The following is a 17956-nucleotide window of genomic DNA, read 5'->3' as shown; positions in this document are numbered from 1 at the left end:
TATAAACTGGAGGCGTTGAGTATAGCAAAACATTGTTTGCAAGCTCCACATTTAAATGCACCTGTTCGGAGTGCCTGCGTGATTGCCAAAGAGTTAAATTTCCCTTCAAGTAATACTTTGAGATTAATATCTCTCTTTCTAGTAAACTTGGGAGAAGTAGGTATTACCGTCCTTAATTCTTCATGCAAAGTGAGAACTGGCCAATGTCTTTGGATAGCTTCTTCTATCTCCGTGGAGTTAAGGCAATAAGTGTAAGTGAAACTACCATAAACTGTCTCCTCTTTGTTGCTGGTGACTATGGCACTAGGGGAAATACCCTTACCTAAAAGTGGGGGGTAAATTGTTTCCCTATTATCAATAACTTCCTGTGCTAAAGTGTTAACCAATGAAGCAGGGTACCCTCTTTCCATGAACAGAGACTTTAAAAATTTGATCTCCTGTAAAAAGTCGCCAAGAGTGCTGGTCATTCTGGAAGCCCTAATGAATTGTCCTTTAACAATGCTCTTTTTTTGACAAAAGGGATGGCCGCTTTTGAAGTGTAAATAGGAATTGGAAAATGTGGGTTTCCTGTACAATTTAGATTGTAAGGAGCAGTTGTCTAAGTCTTTATATAGTGTAACATCCAGATAATGAAGTTCAAAATCACTAATAGTATGTGTAAAGGACAAGAAATGGGTGGTGGAGTTGAGATACTCAATAAAATTCAGAAGTTGCCCATGGGTGCCCCCCCCATATAATGCAAATGTCATCCAAGAATCTTTTGTAATGTATTAGATGTTGAGCCCAACCGGTAGAAAAAATAAACCTTTGCTCCCATCTATGTAGTACGACATTAGCGTATAAGGATGCACAAGGGGCACCCATGGCTACCCCTTTTCTCTGTTTGTAAATTTCGCCATTGAAGAATATATAGTTGTTCTCTAACACTATTTCCATAAATTCAACCAAGAGGTTGGTTGTGTTGTTACTCAGGCCAGCTTCAGTGGTAAGAACTTCATTGAACCAAGCCAAGCCGACTGAGTGGGGAATACTTGGGAAGAGTTCAACTATATCAATGGTAACCAGAAGGAGCTCAGGTTTGCAACACGAGGGATCTATTCCCTTGAGGAAATCCCAAGAGTCTTTACATACATGTTGTAAGGAGCTACCAAGATGTTTAGTTGCAAAGTCTATAAATTTGCTAAGTGGTTCCGTTATACCACCTGCTCCAGATACAATGGGCCGGAACTTCAATGGTTCTAACCCTTTGTGAATTTTAGGAATTCCGAAAATAATCGGAATTTTGGGTTTTTGAACATGTAGGTAGTTAAAACGTTTCTCATTAATGGCTCCCTGAAGTAGGTGGTCTGTAAGTGTAAAATTTATTTTAGCATAAGCAAGATTAACTTCATTTCTTGAAACTATCTCATACTGATTAGTGTCTTGCAACATATCAAAAATGTAACCATCATAATCCGTATTGTACATGAGCACCATCCCTCCCTCCTTATCAGGTTTCATTACTGTAATATTCTCTTTTTTCAGGTCGTTAATGAGTCTGTGATTCCATTGGTCCCAGTTAACAGAACCTAAATTAATTTTCTGGGTTGGTATAGATCGAAGTTCATGTTCAACAAGCTCCTCAAAGACCTTAATAGAGGAGTGTGTGGGAGGGTTAAAGGTGCTAGTTCTAGAAAGCCCTTGGTTGACGTAAGGTTGTCCTTTAAAATAAAGTGAAAGGTTAAGGCTCCTTACAAAAAGTTTTAAGTCGATGAGGGCTTTGGCTATGTTAAGGGACCGCAAGGGTACAAACTGCATACCAAGTGTAAATAAGTTGAAAACATCTTGATGGACCTCCATTTCAGTGTAATTATACACAGTAAAATTACCATTTTTTATAATTTTACATAAATTACTTTGCTGTGTAAATATATCGACTTCAACTGTAGCCCCTACACTAACTCTATCTAACTGTGCCTGTTGCTCCAAGCTTGGGGTATCTGTCTCTGCCCCTTCGCCCCGGTCCTGCCGGGGGGTTGTTGAAAATCCTGGAAGGAATTTTTCCTTCCTTTTTCAGCTAATCTTTCGCTTCTACGTAATGGTTCAGTGTAAGATGTAGAATGGTTATTATATGCATCTCCAAAATTGCTTCTATTCCTATTAATATTATTGTTAGTTTCTTGCTTGTTGCCCCATCTTGCCCTGTTAGGGAGTGGATAAGCCACTCCATCTTTGTATTCATTTAAATCTCGCTCAAGTTTGCGTATTTTGCGGTTTAAAATTTTTATGCAATATTGGTCAACATGTTCAAAAACATTATCATAGTTATATTTAACTTTGGCAAAATTGTTATCATTTACCAATGCATCATTTAAAACATTTAGTTCAGTTAAAAGAATATCGGCCTTATATTCTTGAATCATCACCTTTAACACGTCTATAACAGCTCTGTCAAAGATGTCACATAACTTTTTATAGTAAAGTGAATCTGCTTGAACATTATTAGGAAACTTAAAACAACGTAACCCTTTCGGGACCCGTTGCACAGACACACATTCCTTCAGATAATTAATCTCGAGCTGGTTGCTTTTATAGGCATACAGTTTATCTTTAAGTTCATTGAAATTAAGCTCAGCATTATTGCTGTTATTAACTGCAACAGTACCTTTGTTAAAAATGAACTGCTGACCTGCCCAGGCATTAAAATTAAAGTCTCTCGGTTGCCTTTCGGCTCTATTGTTGTTTGTGGTGCATGGATTTACACCGTGTTCCCCATTCAAACGCCCGTTGGTTTCGTTTAACACATCCGAGAAAGAAACACTCAAGCTGTTAGTGTATCTTGTTGTCGGAACCGCTGGGGGCTTCCTTTTTGGTAGGAAGCCTTGTTGTTGATTCCCAGCTAATGTGATGTCAGAGTTCATGTTGTTTTTTAACAAACTAGTTAGCTGGGTAAGTAAAGAAAGAACCTGGTTGAATTCAGTGCGTGTGACTGGACCATCTTCTTGGTCATCACGCAGCAGCTGAGGGGTGTCAGCGTAGTTGGTGGGTTCTGCCTCCTCGGCCATAGAAAAAAGCACACAGTCCAAACAATGAAGAAATCCGAAGAGTGACAGAGAAACACAAAAATCCAGGCAGAGTGGCAAACCCAACTAGTCCAAGTGCAGTGACCTGGTAGCCAAAAAATGAAAGTAGTAAAATAGCACATGCTAATGAGGCCTTCTCTGTGATATTATGTGATTCATAGTCAGGCTTTTGCGAGTTTCCGCTTAGTCCACAGATTCGTTATAAAAGGTGGAGTTGTACCTTTTCTATCTACTTGCAATCTGCGATGATCCCGTCACTTGTTGCTAGCCTAGCTCTTTCCCTGTATGAGCTGCTTGTCTTGGCCGAGCCAAAACTACTTGTGTCGAGTGGCTCTTGCTATAATTTTGGCAATCTGTGGATACTTGATAGGTTCAGAGTGGACAGGGATATTGTAAGTGTCTTAGTGAGTATGTATGCCTCTCACAGGGACATTGGGAAGAATGTGTGGGCTTTCTATTGTTGTAGATACAAAGGTATGTATAGCTGTCACTATACTTGCCATGGGAACTCTCAAGACTCAGACTTCTGCCTTGAGGATACGTCTGTAGTTCCTGGATGTACTCTTGACACATGTGTAGCAGTACATCTGTTTCCTGATGTCACCTCAGGATTAAGTCAGGACTATGTGTGCATTTTATGGGGTGGCACATACCCCTGAGATACTCGGTGTGATAGATTGCACCCATGTTGCAATTAGAGCCAATAGATTGTAACCATGTTGCAATTAGAGCCAATAGATTGCACCCATGTTGCAATTAGGGCCTAGTCCCATATCTGGCACACTAGTTCACTGTATCTCTTCTTCCTGTATGGTAGGATGCCAGTGGTCATCTTGTTGGCGAGTGGAAAATATTTATTTTTTTTCTTTTTTTTCTATTTTATTTAAGTAGTTATTCGGTGTAAATTAATTGTGAATACTAATATTTTTCTTGTTTGTTTTGTCTCCCTCTTCTTCTCCTCTCTTTTATTTTCTTTCAAGTGATGCTGGACATCCTCTTGAACTATGGCTGATAACACCAGAGAGAAATCATAGAGGAGCTATTGATGACAACTATAAAATCATGTATGTGTTTTGTATGCAAATCAGGCCTTTTTATGCTTATCACTATGAACTGCAGTAATATGCAAATCTGTAACACAACTTCTCTGCATATCCATGCATAGCACAGACATGTATTATCACTGAGGGGGTCATTGACCTCTTGAAGGGTCAATTTAGGTGCCTGGATGAGTCTGGAGGTGCCCTTCAGTATGAGCCAGTTACTACATGCATGATGTTTACTGCGTGTTACATTCTGCACAATATGATCACGTGTCAGTCTAGTGTTAAAGTGACACATGCTGTCATTATGGATCCAAGTTCCAGTCCTGCTATGAGTAATGGTAATCAGCAGGCAGCAACAGTAATGGGTGACCCAATCTATCAGGCTCATGCATAGCATATGGCTGCACAGGTAAAGAGGCAGCATCTAGTCCAGAACTGTAGACAATGACATAGAGTGCAATTTACACATGCAACAATGTATGTGGGCCATGATATGGTGCATGGACTGCTGTCAGTGTTCATCAGACATTCCTTCTCATATTTAAATATTTTTTTTTTTTGTTTCAGAAATGGTACTCATATTATTATTTGTAAAAATCATACCTGACTGCTCACTGATTCATATGTTGCTAAGCATCACATAAGGAATAATCACATTTTTAACCATTTTCCACAATACATTCTGATGAGGTGGTGTTTTTAAGCATGCACATACTGAATGCCTTCAACTGATAAAATTAATGAAAAAAGTGCCATTTCAATATTTAACATTTGTTCATACCTTGCAACTGAATGAAAACTTATATATATTTTTTATTTTACTCAATGTTTCCTCAATTTGAACTATGTTGTCTGCTAAGGTACTGCACATCTGGTTATTTCATTTTGTTATGAACAATAATTTGTGGCTTTAGAAACAAAATATCTTCATTTGTGCAGTAATAAGAGTGAAGTGGCAGCAATGTTTGTTTACCCGGCAGGATACTCATTGTTTTATTCTCATTAGTGTTTCCCTTAATACTTGTGTAGTGCTACTTTAAGTTGTTGGTAATTGCCATTTGAAACAATGATAATGCACAGAGCAGTAATGGTGTTATTCACAGCAATGGTATGTTATGACATGCAGTTTTCCTTCCACAGGTCATGGGGAAATTTTAACCAATACCATAAGAGGAATGAAATGCATACAGTTGAAAAGAAAGTCCCCCCTTCGTTGTTAGTTTTTTAAAATTTTTTACTTTATTTAATATCTTATTCCCATTTAGGTAAAACACTGAGATGTGTTTGAAGGGCAATATATAAGTATCAGAAGTATCGCACATGAATCAAAGTAGGTTAAGGTCAAACATGTCATACACATCTCCTAAAGGTAGGCTAGGTAATGATGCTAGTGATTTTGAAGAGGGTCGATATTCTGACCTACCTGATGCAAGTGATAGTGCAGAAACGGATCTGACAGCACTATGGGACCACGATCAGGACCCTGAATGATAGTTTCTGCTATAAATAGATGAGCATTAATGTGGTCTGCATGAAATATGTTGTGCTTGTTCCCCCCATAGTGATAGTTCTTTATTGAGAAGCCCTGTTCTCCTTCAAAGACAGACTCCTATTTGAGTCTGGTAAGTCCTAAGTATTGTACCAATGACAGTGGCCAGTGGGTACTTGGTGTACCTTCATACTTCACATCAGTGTTATCATGGCATTATCCCTACCACACATCAGTGTTATCATGCCATTATCCCTACCACACATCAGTGTTATCATGCCATTATCCCTACCACACATCAGTGTTATTGTGGCATTATCCCTACCACACATCAGTGTTATCGTGGCATTATCCCTACCACACATCAGTGTTATCGTGGCATTATCCCTACCACAAATTAGTGCTGTCGTGGCATTATCCCTAATCTCTGCCATTTCCACGCAGTGCTGTAAATCCCTGCATATTCCCTGTAGGACTCTGACCATTTCCAGCTGACTCTCTGGGCAGCAACTGCTTTACATGTTTCTTAGGGTAGCTGTGACAAATTCCTGTGCCTGGTGCCCATTTGTAAAGAGGTTACTGTGGAAACTATTACCCCTGAATTTTTGCTATCATCCTGAAAGAGTTCATCTGTGTTTGGAGATGCTGCTGCAAAAATTCATGGGTTTTCTTGTACAATCTGGAGTGTAATGTCAGCATATGATTGGTTTTATGTTGCATTGTCACTTCCTGCGGAGTTACTAACAGGTTATGGGGTGTGAGACCTTAACATTAAACTTGGGGACTGTGTGCCACTTTCCTTAAATTGCCTCATTATAATGATGTCATCATGATCATCATCATCATCTTCAGTGGCCATTCTGCTGCTGATATCCTCAACATTTATTGACACAATGTAACTGTTTGTTTCTGCTGTTGATGTTGTTTGCCTTTCGGCTTTTTCCCGGTAAGGGCTCACCACAGCGGAACTCCGGTCCGCTAATGATTGCCAGTAGATTTTTATGAAACATCAAGGTGCCAGCTCGACGCCCAACCTTCAACGAAGGCATGCCCATTTACGCATGCATGTCTTTCGAACGCTACCCAACCTTCTGCTTCTGATATGCTCAACATTTATTGACACAGTTTAACTGTTTGTTTCTGCTGCTGACCCTGTTAAAAACAAATTGAAAACATTACCAATAAAGAAGTAACATACATGACTGTATACTGAGTAAGGAGGCATGGGTGGCACTTAACCACACACACTACCTTCACTGTCATTATGCACATAAGTGGAGGGTTAATTTGTTAACAGTAACTGTTGTGTGCTAAATGTAATCATTTAATGTCAGCATTCAATTATCTATATACATATATGTTACTGTTTTTAAACCAGCCTTCCTAAGCAGATGTGTCTTGCTGCCCATTAGATGGTAATAGTTAGTGTCTACACCATCTCTGATTATTCCAGTCCCATTATCTTCTTTGCCATGGTCATCCCCATGAATGGAGAGGAGGTATTCTTATCTGGAGTTAAAGGGATAAATGTTGGAGGCCCCTCTAGTACTGGTATGGGAAATTGCATTCTGCCTCACCCTGGCCCTAGCACATCCTACCATGTAATTTCCCTCTTCTTGCATTGTGCTAATGTGCATTTCCTTCATTTGAATGCATTTATATCCATAACCACTTGATTCCTGGCCTTTGCCCTCTGAGCTGGTTTGGGCCCCCTTTTCCAAACAGACGTTTGTTATATGCTCTAAGGACTGCCATGAGTATGTGTTTTTGTCATGGCTAAAGTTATCTTTCATCTGCCTTGATACTTGGTTTTGCATCATTACTTCACTTAAAACAATAGCCACAGTCATACACAAAAAAATCATCTGATGTAATCATCAGTTAAATAACACAACAATGAAAGCATGCCTGCCATCATAATACCAACAAAAAAAGTTAGCTAACATAAAAAAAATAAAATAAAAAAAAACATAATTGCATATAAGTGCAAAGTCTAATCCAGCCAAGTAAAGTTGTGTTGAACTAATGCTTGCACCATCATGAATACATTCACAACAGTAAGGCAAGCAATTTGCTAACCCATGCAGCCTTACTCTGCCACTTTTTGTTTTCATAATACTCTCATTTGTCATTCAGCACTGACATCAGAAATATCTTGGTAATGACACATTATGTTGTGCCAACAAAACGTCCTTGGTACCTCAGTACTTCACAGTTAAATCATGCATTTCTATCATGTGTGCACAATCATTAAATGACAACAAAATAAATGTATCTTACTCAGAGCTCACTCTGCATCTCTACTGCTGCTATAATGAATTTCTATTTGCAAATGACAGTTTTACAATATTTACCAAAGTCATTCCATTCTGCCCATCATATCAATAAAGCAAACATTTCTTCAAGTAAACTCAGTAATCTAACATCATTTTGAACTGTTTCATATTATTTTTCATTATGTCTGTTATTTATTGCTTACTTTAAAAAGTCTGCAGTTTCCTAAACCACTTGCTACCGAGTTCTAGTAATCGCAAGTTAAAATTGTGGTATTAAACTTATTTGCATAAGTTCAGCATCATTCATCTGTTTTGTATGCAAATTTGTTCTTTTTATACTTACCGCTATGGAATGCAGTAATATGCAAATGTGTAAGCAACTTATCTGTGTATGCAGGCCCTGCCCGTCTTGAACAAGGCATCGTGTTCTCGTGAACACACTGGGGATACAGGCGGAATCCACACCAGTCCCCAGCAGTTCCCAGAAATCTACAGGAATGCACAGATAACCTCAGTTATTCTCTAAGCTGACAAATGTTTAGAAAAGGCAATCTGGAGTCATATGCATATGAGTTTCTACAACCATGAAGTAGAATCCCTGCCCATCCAGCATTATGTTGCATACCTTATCACCTCATATCTCTCAGCATTTACTAAAATGTGTTACTGGCACATACAGGAAGACTTATTTCTACAGAAATAAAAAAGACCCTTCAATGAAAATGTATACTCCTAAAATCTAACAAACAGCAAGGCAGCAGCAGTAGCAGGTGTGACTCAGATAAATCCTGATTATTTCATTAATGACTTTTTCCCCATACAAAATAAATGTGAATGTATTCCTTCAAAAAGCATGTAGGTGACAAATAAAACAAATAATAATAGTACCAGGTCTAATACCCCTGCTTATTAACTGAGTCTGGTTAGGGTGATGTCACATCCTAGAGGGAGTGGTTCTAAACCTGTGAACCAAAGCCCTGCTCATACTGTCTTCATGTTGGCACTGACACATCAAGTGATGGGAGCACCTGTGAAGACATGAGGTCACAGTCTGAGCTGGTCTGACAAGGAGACAAAAATTATGGTGTACCTTTTGAGTGATTCATACATGGGTCAGATATAGGTCTTTGTGAAAGGGTCAGACTAGACAAATATTGACATCTGGCAGGAGTTGGATGAGCATCTGTCAACCCTGACAGGGATTACTTGCTCTGACCCCCAGTGTTGACACAGGTACAGTGACCTAGAGAAATGTTGATCTGACCAGCTAGCTGAATTGTTAGATCAGTTGACATTGAGAAGGCCAGAATTCTATAGTATTCCTTTTTTATCTTTAATTGTATCAAATATAGGTTTAAAAGTAAAGTATAAAACAGTTTAATAAATGAAGACACATGCTACAAAAATATGTGTAATTGTAAATATGTCTCTATATGAAACTATGATGCATTATAAAGCACAAACACATATGAATGTAGAACTGCATCTGTATCAACCATGGAATGTTTATGTGATGACATACGTTTATGTTGTTGTTGTTGTCTTTCGGCTTTTCCCGGTTAGGGGTCGCCACAGCATGTCTTTAGGAACGCCACAAGTACTAATGTGTATTTATAAGTAAATAGCATATGTAAGTATTCATATACATGTCTGTAAAATACAAATATATATCTGCATGTGTACACTTACAATTATTCTTTTTTGTGAGTAAATTTATTTATTTATACACAAACAAAAAATATATGCATTGCCACATCATTTCATATACACTAGGTATTACCTAAGTTTAAATACATACAGACAGTTTTTATAAAGAAAGAATTTTGTTTGTGTAGGGTAGAAAATATTTATTAATATGATAGTTGTATAAGATAGTAATTTCTTGTACAATATCAACTGCACGTACAAGATGGCTGAGCCAGGCAACACACCCTAGCCAGAGTGGAGGTTGGGGCAGGGGGTTGGAGATTACAGTGTTAAGTAAATGACCAGCACATGGTTTAGTGAGAGATGACCAGTTATAATACTTCGGTGTACATTTTTAAACAATTCCCTTAAATGCCTACACTTATTAAGCAGAACATTATCAAACCACACAATGTTATCAAGAATATGTTCTGCATCCATATGTAACAGTAAATAAATTTGGTTTAATGAATGTTGTTGCGGTAGCGTTGTCGCCTCACAGCAAGACGTGCCATTCGATTTTCAGCTAGAGTGTCTTCTGTGTGGAGACATGCGTGAATGGGCGTACCTTCGTTGAAGGTTGTGCGTCAGGGCTGGCAAACTCGACATGTAAAAAAAAAATCTGCTGCCAATCATTAGTGGGCCGGAGTTTCTGCTGTGGCGACCCCTAACCGGGAAAAGCCGAAAGACACAAACAAACAATTAAACTTTTATGAGTTCATACAGCTTCATCCTGTGCCTAAAGAAAATTTTCAGTGTGTTACTTAAAACTGCAATTTAAGTATATAAATCATGATAGTTGTAAGTAGAACCTACATTGAAAGTGTACGGTAAGATTCCAAACCACACACATTCCACAAACAGACAAGCTGTGCACACATATAAAAGTATGACAGTTGAAGGAAGATGCACTTATATTTTTTCAATCTGCATTGTCCACTAAACTGAGTCAATAACCAAATTGTAATGACTTTGTGACCCTTTATTCAATACAGTGGACAACACTAAAGATGCTACATGCCATGGTATGTTCGCATATAACCATATCATCAAAAAAGCCAGTAATCATTAAATATTAAGTCAGTTGGCATGACCAAGCCTGTTCCAGCTAACGTTTACAGGACTGGGTGCGTGACCTAAGCTACCTCAGACCTCATGATAAAACCCTTAAAGTGTTGCCTCCCAACCCAAAACACCTCTTGATATGGTCACTGCTTAAACTGAGCACAAACTGCATGGTGAGTCACAGCTGCTGATCACCAACAGGGGGAAACAAGGTGGAGGAAAACCGCAAGACAGCCACCTAATAAGACCCTTGTCTTTTTGGATTGGAGTGTTAGGGCCTTTGTGCCATGCCAAAATTGTTGACAGGACAGTGCTGCTCACCTTAAGAGTCAGGCAACTTAGGACCACTTCGAATCCCAGTTTGCAGACAATGCAACTTGCTGATACGTCATCCTTGCCCAATGAGCTAAGTCAATAACCATGAGCTAAGTCAATAACCACACTGTAATGGCTTTGCGATCTTTTATTCTATACAAGGGACAACATTACAGGTGCCATAGTATGTTCACATATAACCATATTTCTAAAACAGTCAGTAACCATTAAATATTGTTAGTTTTTATAAACTAGCCTGTTTTGGCTGACATTAACAGGATTGGGTACGTGACCCAGGTTACCTCAGACCTGGTGGTAAAGCCCTATAGGTCTTGCCTCCCAACCCAAACACCTCTTGATATGGACACTGGTTAATCTAAATCCAAACTGCCCAGTGAATCAAGGCCACTAAGCACAAACAGGGGGAAAATAAGGAGGGAAGCTAGAAGTTAGCCACCAGCCTGGCATGCCACCGTGCTGTTCTACTCTTATCAGCTTCGAGCCTATGATATCCAATTTCATTAAAAAGGGGTTGAGAGTTACTTCTTAAAAAAATTATTGATGACCATAGTAAAGTCTAAATTAAACAAATCAAAACCTAAATTATTCAAATGTCATTTGCCGCTAGCATAAAAATCAGAGTCCAGTATGTCAAGATCTTTGTGGTGGCTGATCTGAAATCCGATCTGACAGGCCACACTTGTAATTCTGTAATTAATGGAGTGCCAAGACATCTTGATTGCTCCAGAACTCCTAGCTCCTTCCCAATGGATTCTCAGCACAATTGATGACCAAAATAAAACCATATCTAGATGTAGCATGTGCCTGTGCATATTGGATAGAATGCTGGCTAGGAGGAATTTTTTTTTGGAGACCGCGTCAAGTAATTTCCCACAGGGTGGATTATCAGAATCTTGGGCAGTCTTTCATTTTTTATAAGCCGATTCCAAATCTCTCAAAACTGAAACCATAGCAGACCTGAAATGCCAAAGTGGTGAACTAACCATTTTTTTATGATCTAACAAACCAGCATGCCTGGCTGGGTGGAACAAAGCTTGGACTCTTGAAGAAGGAATGTCTCAACATTCAGATAGTCTCTTTCCCTGAATCAGAAATTAAGGGGTTAGTGTCTGATGTATGACAAGAAAGCGTCAGACACCCACCTTCCTGTTTCTTCCATGGCCTTAGCCAAATGCCTCTCCATAGCTAAGTCAGAAGTGCAGCCTATTCAAAATGAGTGGGATGAATACCCCTGAAGAAGTATGCCTTGCCCCTCAATGGCCTTCCATAAGAAGAGGTTGACCTCCACCAATCTAAAAGAACTGCCATCCTCCCAGTTGAAAACCAGGCCCAACCTAGCATCCCTGGGACTGATCCTGTGCAGTAGCTTGAACCAAGGAACTGGGCAAGTGACCAGCCACCTCGACTTTAACTAACTACACTTGCTGCCCTTTACCCAGGTGGCCCATTTGTTTTTCTTAACACATAACCAAATAAACTCCCTGAGAATCACAAGACTGTCCCAGCTTAGTGAGTTTAGTAATTCACTAGCTCGAAAGGCACCAAGGTATAATGAAGTAAACAAAGCAGCCCAGCTTGAGAAGGTATGAAAATCAGTTAGTACCATACCTTTCAACCATACCAAATTCCTCTGTTTTTACTGGTTTTGAGGTCCAAATAATGGGGTGCCATGAATTCCTTAGTGGACCCTTTAATTCTCGAATTACCCAGTCTTTTATTTGAATTTTTTTTTGTGATTTTCTTTTGCTGACATCATCATGTTCAGGGGCATGCGCGGTGATGTCAGCTTCGTGAGAAGCCTGCCAGCCTGTCAGAATTCAACTGAGGGCTTGGGGATGTACCTGACTGTACTGTTATGTTTACACAGTCCATGATGTGCAGCAGCACAGCAGCCAGTTCAGTTCAAACTTCAGAGAAAGAGAGAGAGAGAGAGAGAGAGAGAGAGACCAGGAGAGAGAGAGAGAGAGAGAGAGAGACCAGGAGAGAGAGAGAGAGAGAGAGAGAGACCAGAAGAGAGAGAGAGAGAGAGAGAGACATGGTGGACAACTGAGAGAGAGCATCTTGGCTAGCTGACAACACTTTTTTGTTTTTAATTCATTTAGGTAGAGGCTTCTTTAATAGCTAGAACAAGGCAGGCAATCCCAAGCCATTTCTACTTTGTCAGAGACAGAGTGCAGCAGCAGTTTCATGGGACTTGGAGCAGTCAGCAGTTTTCATGATGGGGAAATATATCACACAGGTTCATAGGTAGGTATTAGGCTATTGGCCCTAGGGCCTGTACAAGCCTAGCCAAAAAGGTACCCTGGCTTTCGCCACCCAAGAAAATTATTTTCCTGTGCCACTGTCAAGCAGGACCACAGAAGTGATCCCTGGGGTGAATTTCCTATTACCCATCCAATCATCAAGATTTTTCTTGAAGAGTGCTAATGAGGAGCTCTGTTTGACATAGATAGGTAGTCTGTTCCAGAGTATGGGAAGTCTCTGGGACAGGAATCTATCCCTCCAGCATGTTCTGTTTATTGTGGTGACAAGGTTTAGGTCCCTAGAGCGTGTAGCTCAGAGGGATTGGGATTTCTTTAAGTGGAGCATGTCCAACAGCTCTGGGTTTTACATAGCTTTGTATATTAGGCAGAGATCGCCTCTGAGTAGGCGATATGTGATGGAGTAAAGCTGGAGTTTTTTGAGACGGTCTGCGTAAGGCATCTGTTTGAGGCCAGTAATCCTCTTTGTGAGGTATTTTTGCGGCCTTTCCAGTTGTTGTACATGTCTTGTGAGGTACATACCAAAAGGGGCGTTGTACTCTATAATGGGTCTAATGAGTGATGAGTAGAGGGGAACAATGACCTCTTTTTTTCTGGATGAGAAATCTTTTGTGATGAGGTGTGCCACGTAAAATGATTTCCTGACCACTGTGGTGTTGTGATTATCAAAGGAGAGACTACTGTCCACCTGTGTCCCAAGGTCTCTTATCACACATTTGGTGTTAAGTAGATTACCGCCTATGTGGTAGTTCATGGGTACAGAGTTTTTACCAAAGGGGATGACAATGCCCTTTTTGACATTGAGCTTGAGACTATGTCTTTGACACCAGGCATCTGTCTCAGTGAGGCCCTTTTGTAGGCTGTCCACATCATTAGGAGTTTTGATTATGGCTCCTAGTTTGCAGTCATCTGCAAATTTAGTTAGCAAAGACCTTCTGTGTTAGCCTGTACTTCAGAGAAGTAGATACGAAACAGAAGATTACCCAGGACTGAACCCTGTGGTACTCCACTTGTCACTGGTCTGAAGTCTGATTTGGAGTCTGCTACTTTCACAACATGTTCTACTTCTTCCCCCGGCTCCTCCTCCACCTCCAGGTAAAATAAAGAAAATAAAATGTAAAATGAATGAGTGAGTCATGAGCTACATTCATGTGAGTAAGGAATCAAAATAAAAAAATTAATAAATTAAGAATCTATTCATTGACCATGGTCAATTTTTGCTTAGTGCATTCATATCTGCAGGGCTGAGGTATAACAGAGCATAGTAACAGCACTACATTGCATCACAAGACGTTGGCATAATGGTTAAAGGCTTTACTCCACAAACAGAAGGTGCAGGGTTTGACTAACAGGCCATCTAATTGTAATTAGGGATTCCGCTACTGGCAGTCAACTGAAATTTCATACATTTTTTAATGTGTGCGACTCCATTTCTGTAGAGTTTTAACATTCTAAATAAAAAAAGAGCAATTATTAAATCTGTCCTTTATTTGGGGTCCTTCTCTGGCATTATTATTTTTCCTCCCTGGCTGTTAAGAGATTAAAATTCATGGAGACCTGTTTTGTAGTGCTTTAAAGAACAGGGCTGGCCCTTGCATTGGTCTGTAGGATTATAAATTGTAAGGCAGAACATTTACTCCTTAAATGTCCACTGCTTGTCTGTAATACTGCACAATGCACATCTTTATTTTACAAGTTACAAATATGTGATTAGACAGGTATAAAGCTTGTGTAAGGATAGCATTTGTGAATTTTTCTTTACAATTGTTACATATGCTTAGTCGCTTACTCAGATTATAACAGTGCAAGTATGAAGAGTTTTAGTCAGAACATGAAAATGTGGGATGTGAGATTCTGTGAGTTGCACTTTTCAGCTGGTAGAAAGCATAGTGATCTATATTGGGATAGATATGCTAGACTCTAGTGAACAGCAAAAGCATTTCTGCCCTGATAACTTGTGGTATTTACATGATAAATGGAGCTTTGGGTTTCATTTTGTGCTGTTTTATCACATTTCAGTACTAACTTTGGGAGGCCAGTGGGGCCACATTAATCTGCCTGCTGTCCTGTGTGCATCACCTGACTGTACCAGCTTTCTCTGGACTGGAGATGGACCGATATGAGTGGGAAGAAGTTGAGATGCAGATATGACTGGGAAGATGTTGAGATAAATGGGGAAACAATTCTTTCTAAGGACAGCAGAGAACTCAATGTCATACCCCTCAATCTTTAAGAGCAAGAAATCTGGACAAAACCAAAACTAGTGGTGGGACAAAGGCCCAAAAATAGGGACAGATTTTAAATATTCTTTCCTCAAACTCAGTTGCTAGAATAACATTGTTATGTATTTACTGAGAGATATGAAGTCTAAACACTAAATGAAAACTCCAGCCAAGCTGGAACTTCCAATGAGTGACTTCTCAAACCTCTTGTATCAGAGGCCCATGGGTTATATGCAAATGACCCTTATGAAAACCAGAGTTTTTCTGTGTGACCTTCTCACTCATTGTTTTAGTTTGTTATTTGGGATATTTTGCAGTCACCCGTATGATAATGGACACCAGCTGGGTATAACAGCCCTGTGTTTCTTATACTTAGTCAAACACTCTGCTGTGCTGTGCTGATGAGGTCATAACAAGACCAAAATTTGCATATCCACAGCTAGTGGGGTTTGGCTTTATTGGCCTGAAATTGTCCATTAAAATGACAAAACAAGACATGGGCATTCGGAATCGCCATTTAGCTGAAACACCTGGTGTTCATAAATGTCATTTGCATATATCCCATGAGCCTCTGATACAAGAGGTTTGAGAGGTCACTCATTGAAAGTTCCAGCTTGGCTGGAGTTTTCATTTAGTGTTTAGTTTTTACAGATTGGTTTTAATGTGTGACCTTCTCACTCATTGTTTTAGAGATATGAAGTCTGAAATTCAAATGTCTGCCATTATGTATTATTGTTTAGTGACTTCAATCTTCATGTTGGTATCCCACAATCCCATTGGAGTGGGGGGCCTACACGATTATTCAGGCAACTTTTATGTTAATCAGTGCCCCGATTTTTGGCCAGTTGTACCTACTTTTCACAGGTCTTTGTCCAGATTTTTGATGTTTCCAGGTTGAAAGGTATGGTTACTATGCTATACAAGTCCTGAATAATGATGACAAGAAGGTGTGTCCCTGTCAGCTTCCTGGAATCATGTGAAGCCCCTCAAATATTCTTCCAGTCCTTAATCAGCCTGCCAGACAGTCAGTGGCTGGAGACATACTGAAGGCCAAAAAAGCAAGCCAACCAGCCAAAAGCTGCTAAATAAACCCATAGTGTACTGGGCAAATCTCCTAATGTGCACCTGAAAATAAGGAAGTGAAGGAACAAAAACAATCACTGCATTCTGTAGTAAGGGGAGAAGGACCTGTAAAATACCTTGAAAGTCTGAAGTGATGATGAATAAACCTTCCTGGTATTACTGGCCCATGAATTTGCCAGCAACAATACAGCTACTCTTCCCCAATTAATGAAACTTCTGGAGGAATTACGGTGCTCTTCACTTCTATATGCATGGCCAGTTGCCAAAACCTGGTGTACTGAAAATGGGAAAGACTATCAGCTATAGGATTGTATCAGCCAGGCAAATGCAGAGCTAGACAAATATCCAAACTCAATAAAACTAAAAGTTTAATTACAGAGTGTACCTATTTGGACTTGGAAGACCATTTGTTGAGAATGCAGACAGCCTCAGCATTGTCTGTTGTGTAATTTGTCCGTCCACACTGAAGTGGCTACCCATGTAGGGAAGATCTCCAGGAAAGTAATATTCCTCCTCCTGTCTTTTAGCCAAGACTCTGGCTATTTTTTAGAGAACCAGCTGCCTTGGAAGTAACCTCCCATACAAAATCTTAGTGCCAAATATGTAAAAAGATTAAGGTGGCTGGATGAAACCCAAGGGGACTGCCAAAATGACACACCATAAAATTGGTTCAAAAATGTGAAACAGAGTCAGAGGTCTTCTTTAACCCTTCTGGTCAGTTGAACCCTGTAATTCTTGGGTTTATTTCCATTCAAAAAGTCAGAAATGGACAGAGTGAAGTCATGTCTGTGGAAACTGCCCTGCAGTCAAAATTCAATAGCCCATGAAGCTACATGATTTCCTCATGCAAGATTTATTGATCCCCAGAAATTTCCAAATTAAATACCTAGTCTGCTTTGATTTATTTTGCAGAAGTTTAAAAGAACTATCAATGGTATCAACTGCTAAACCCAAAAAGGTCAAGACCTGCCTCAGCCCTTCTGACTTGTCATCTGCCAACAGTATACCAAAGACTCTACAAACCTCTTTGAAGGCCATCATAGCCTGAACTACCCCTTCCCATCCTTCATCTACTATCAATCAATCATCCAGTTTAATGGATCACTGACTGATGAGGTGCCCTGTGCTGCCAACACCAATGCAAAGCTGTTCTGAACAGTTGAAAGGTAGCACAGGCTGCCAAGCATCCCATGGGCAAGGCAGTGTTGAAAAACAACTTCCCTTCAAACTGAAAACTCAAACATGGCCAGTCCTTCTGCTTAACAGGAAGAAGCTGGAATGCTGACTTGATGTCCAGTTTACAAAGCCAGGAGTTGGAATATCCCAAGATGACCTCCAGTGCCTAATCCAATGTACCTTAACCTGGTCTTTGTCAATGAAATTGTTGGCTGAGGCACCCACAGGTTGTGAGAGCTGGTGAATCAGCCTGT

This window comes from Protopterus annectens, chromosome 12.part0, assembly GCF_019279795.1.
Source record: "Protopterus annectens isolate FY-2018-M chromosome 12.part0, PAN1.0, whole genome shotgun sequence".
Lineage (NCBI taxonomy): Eukaryota > Metazoa > Chordata > Ceratodontiformes > Protopteridae > Protopterus > Protopterus annectens.
Note: the sequence above shows the minus strand (reverse complement) of the source record.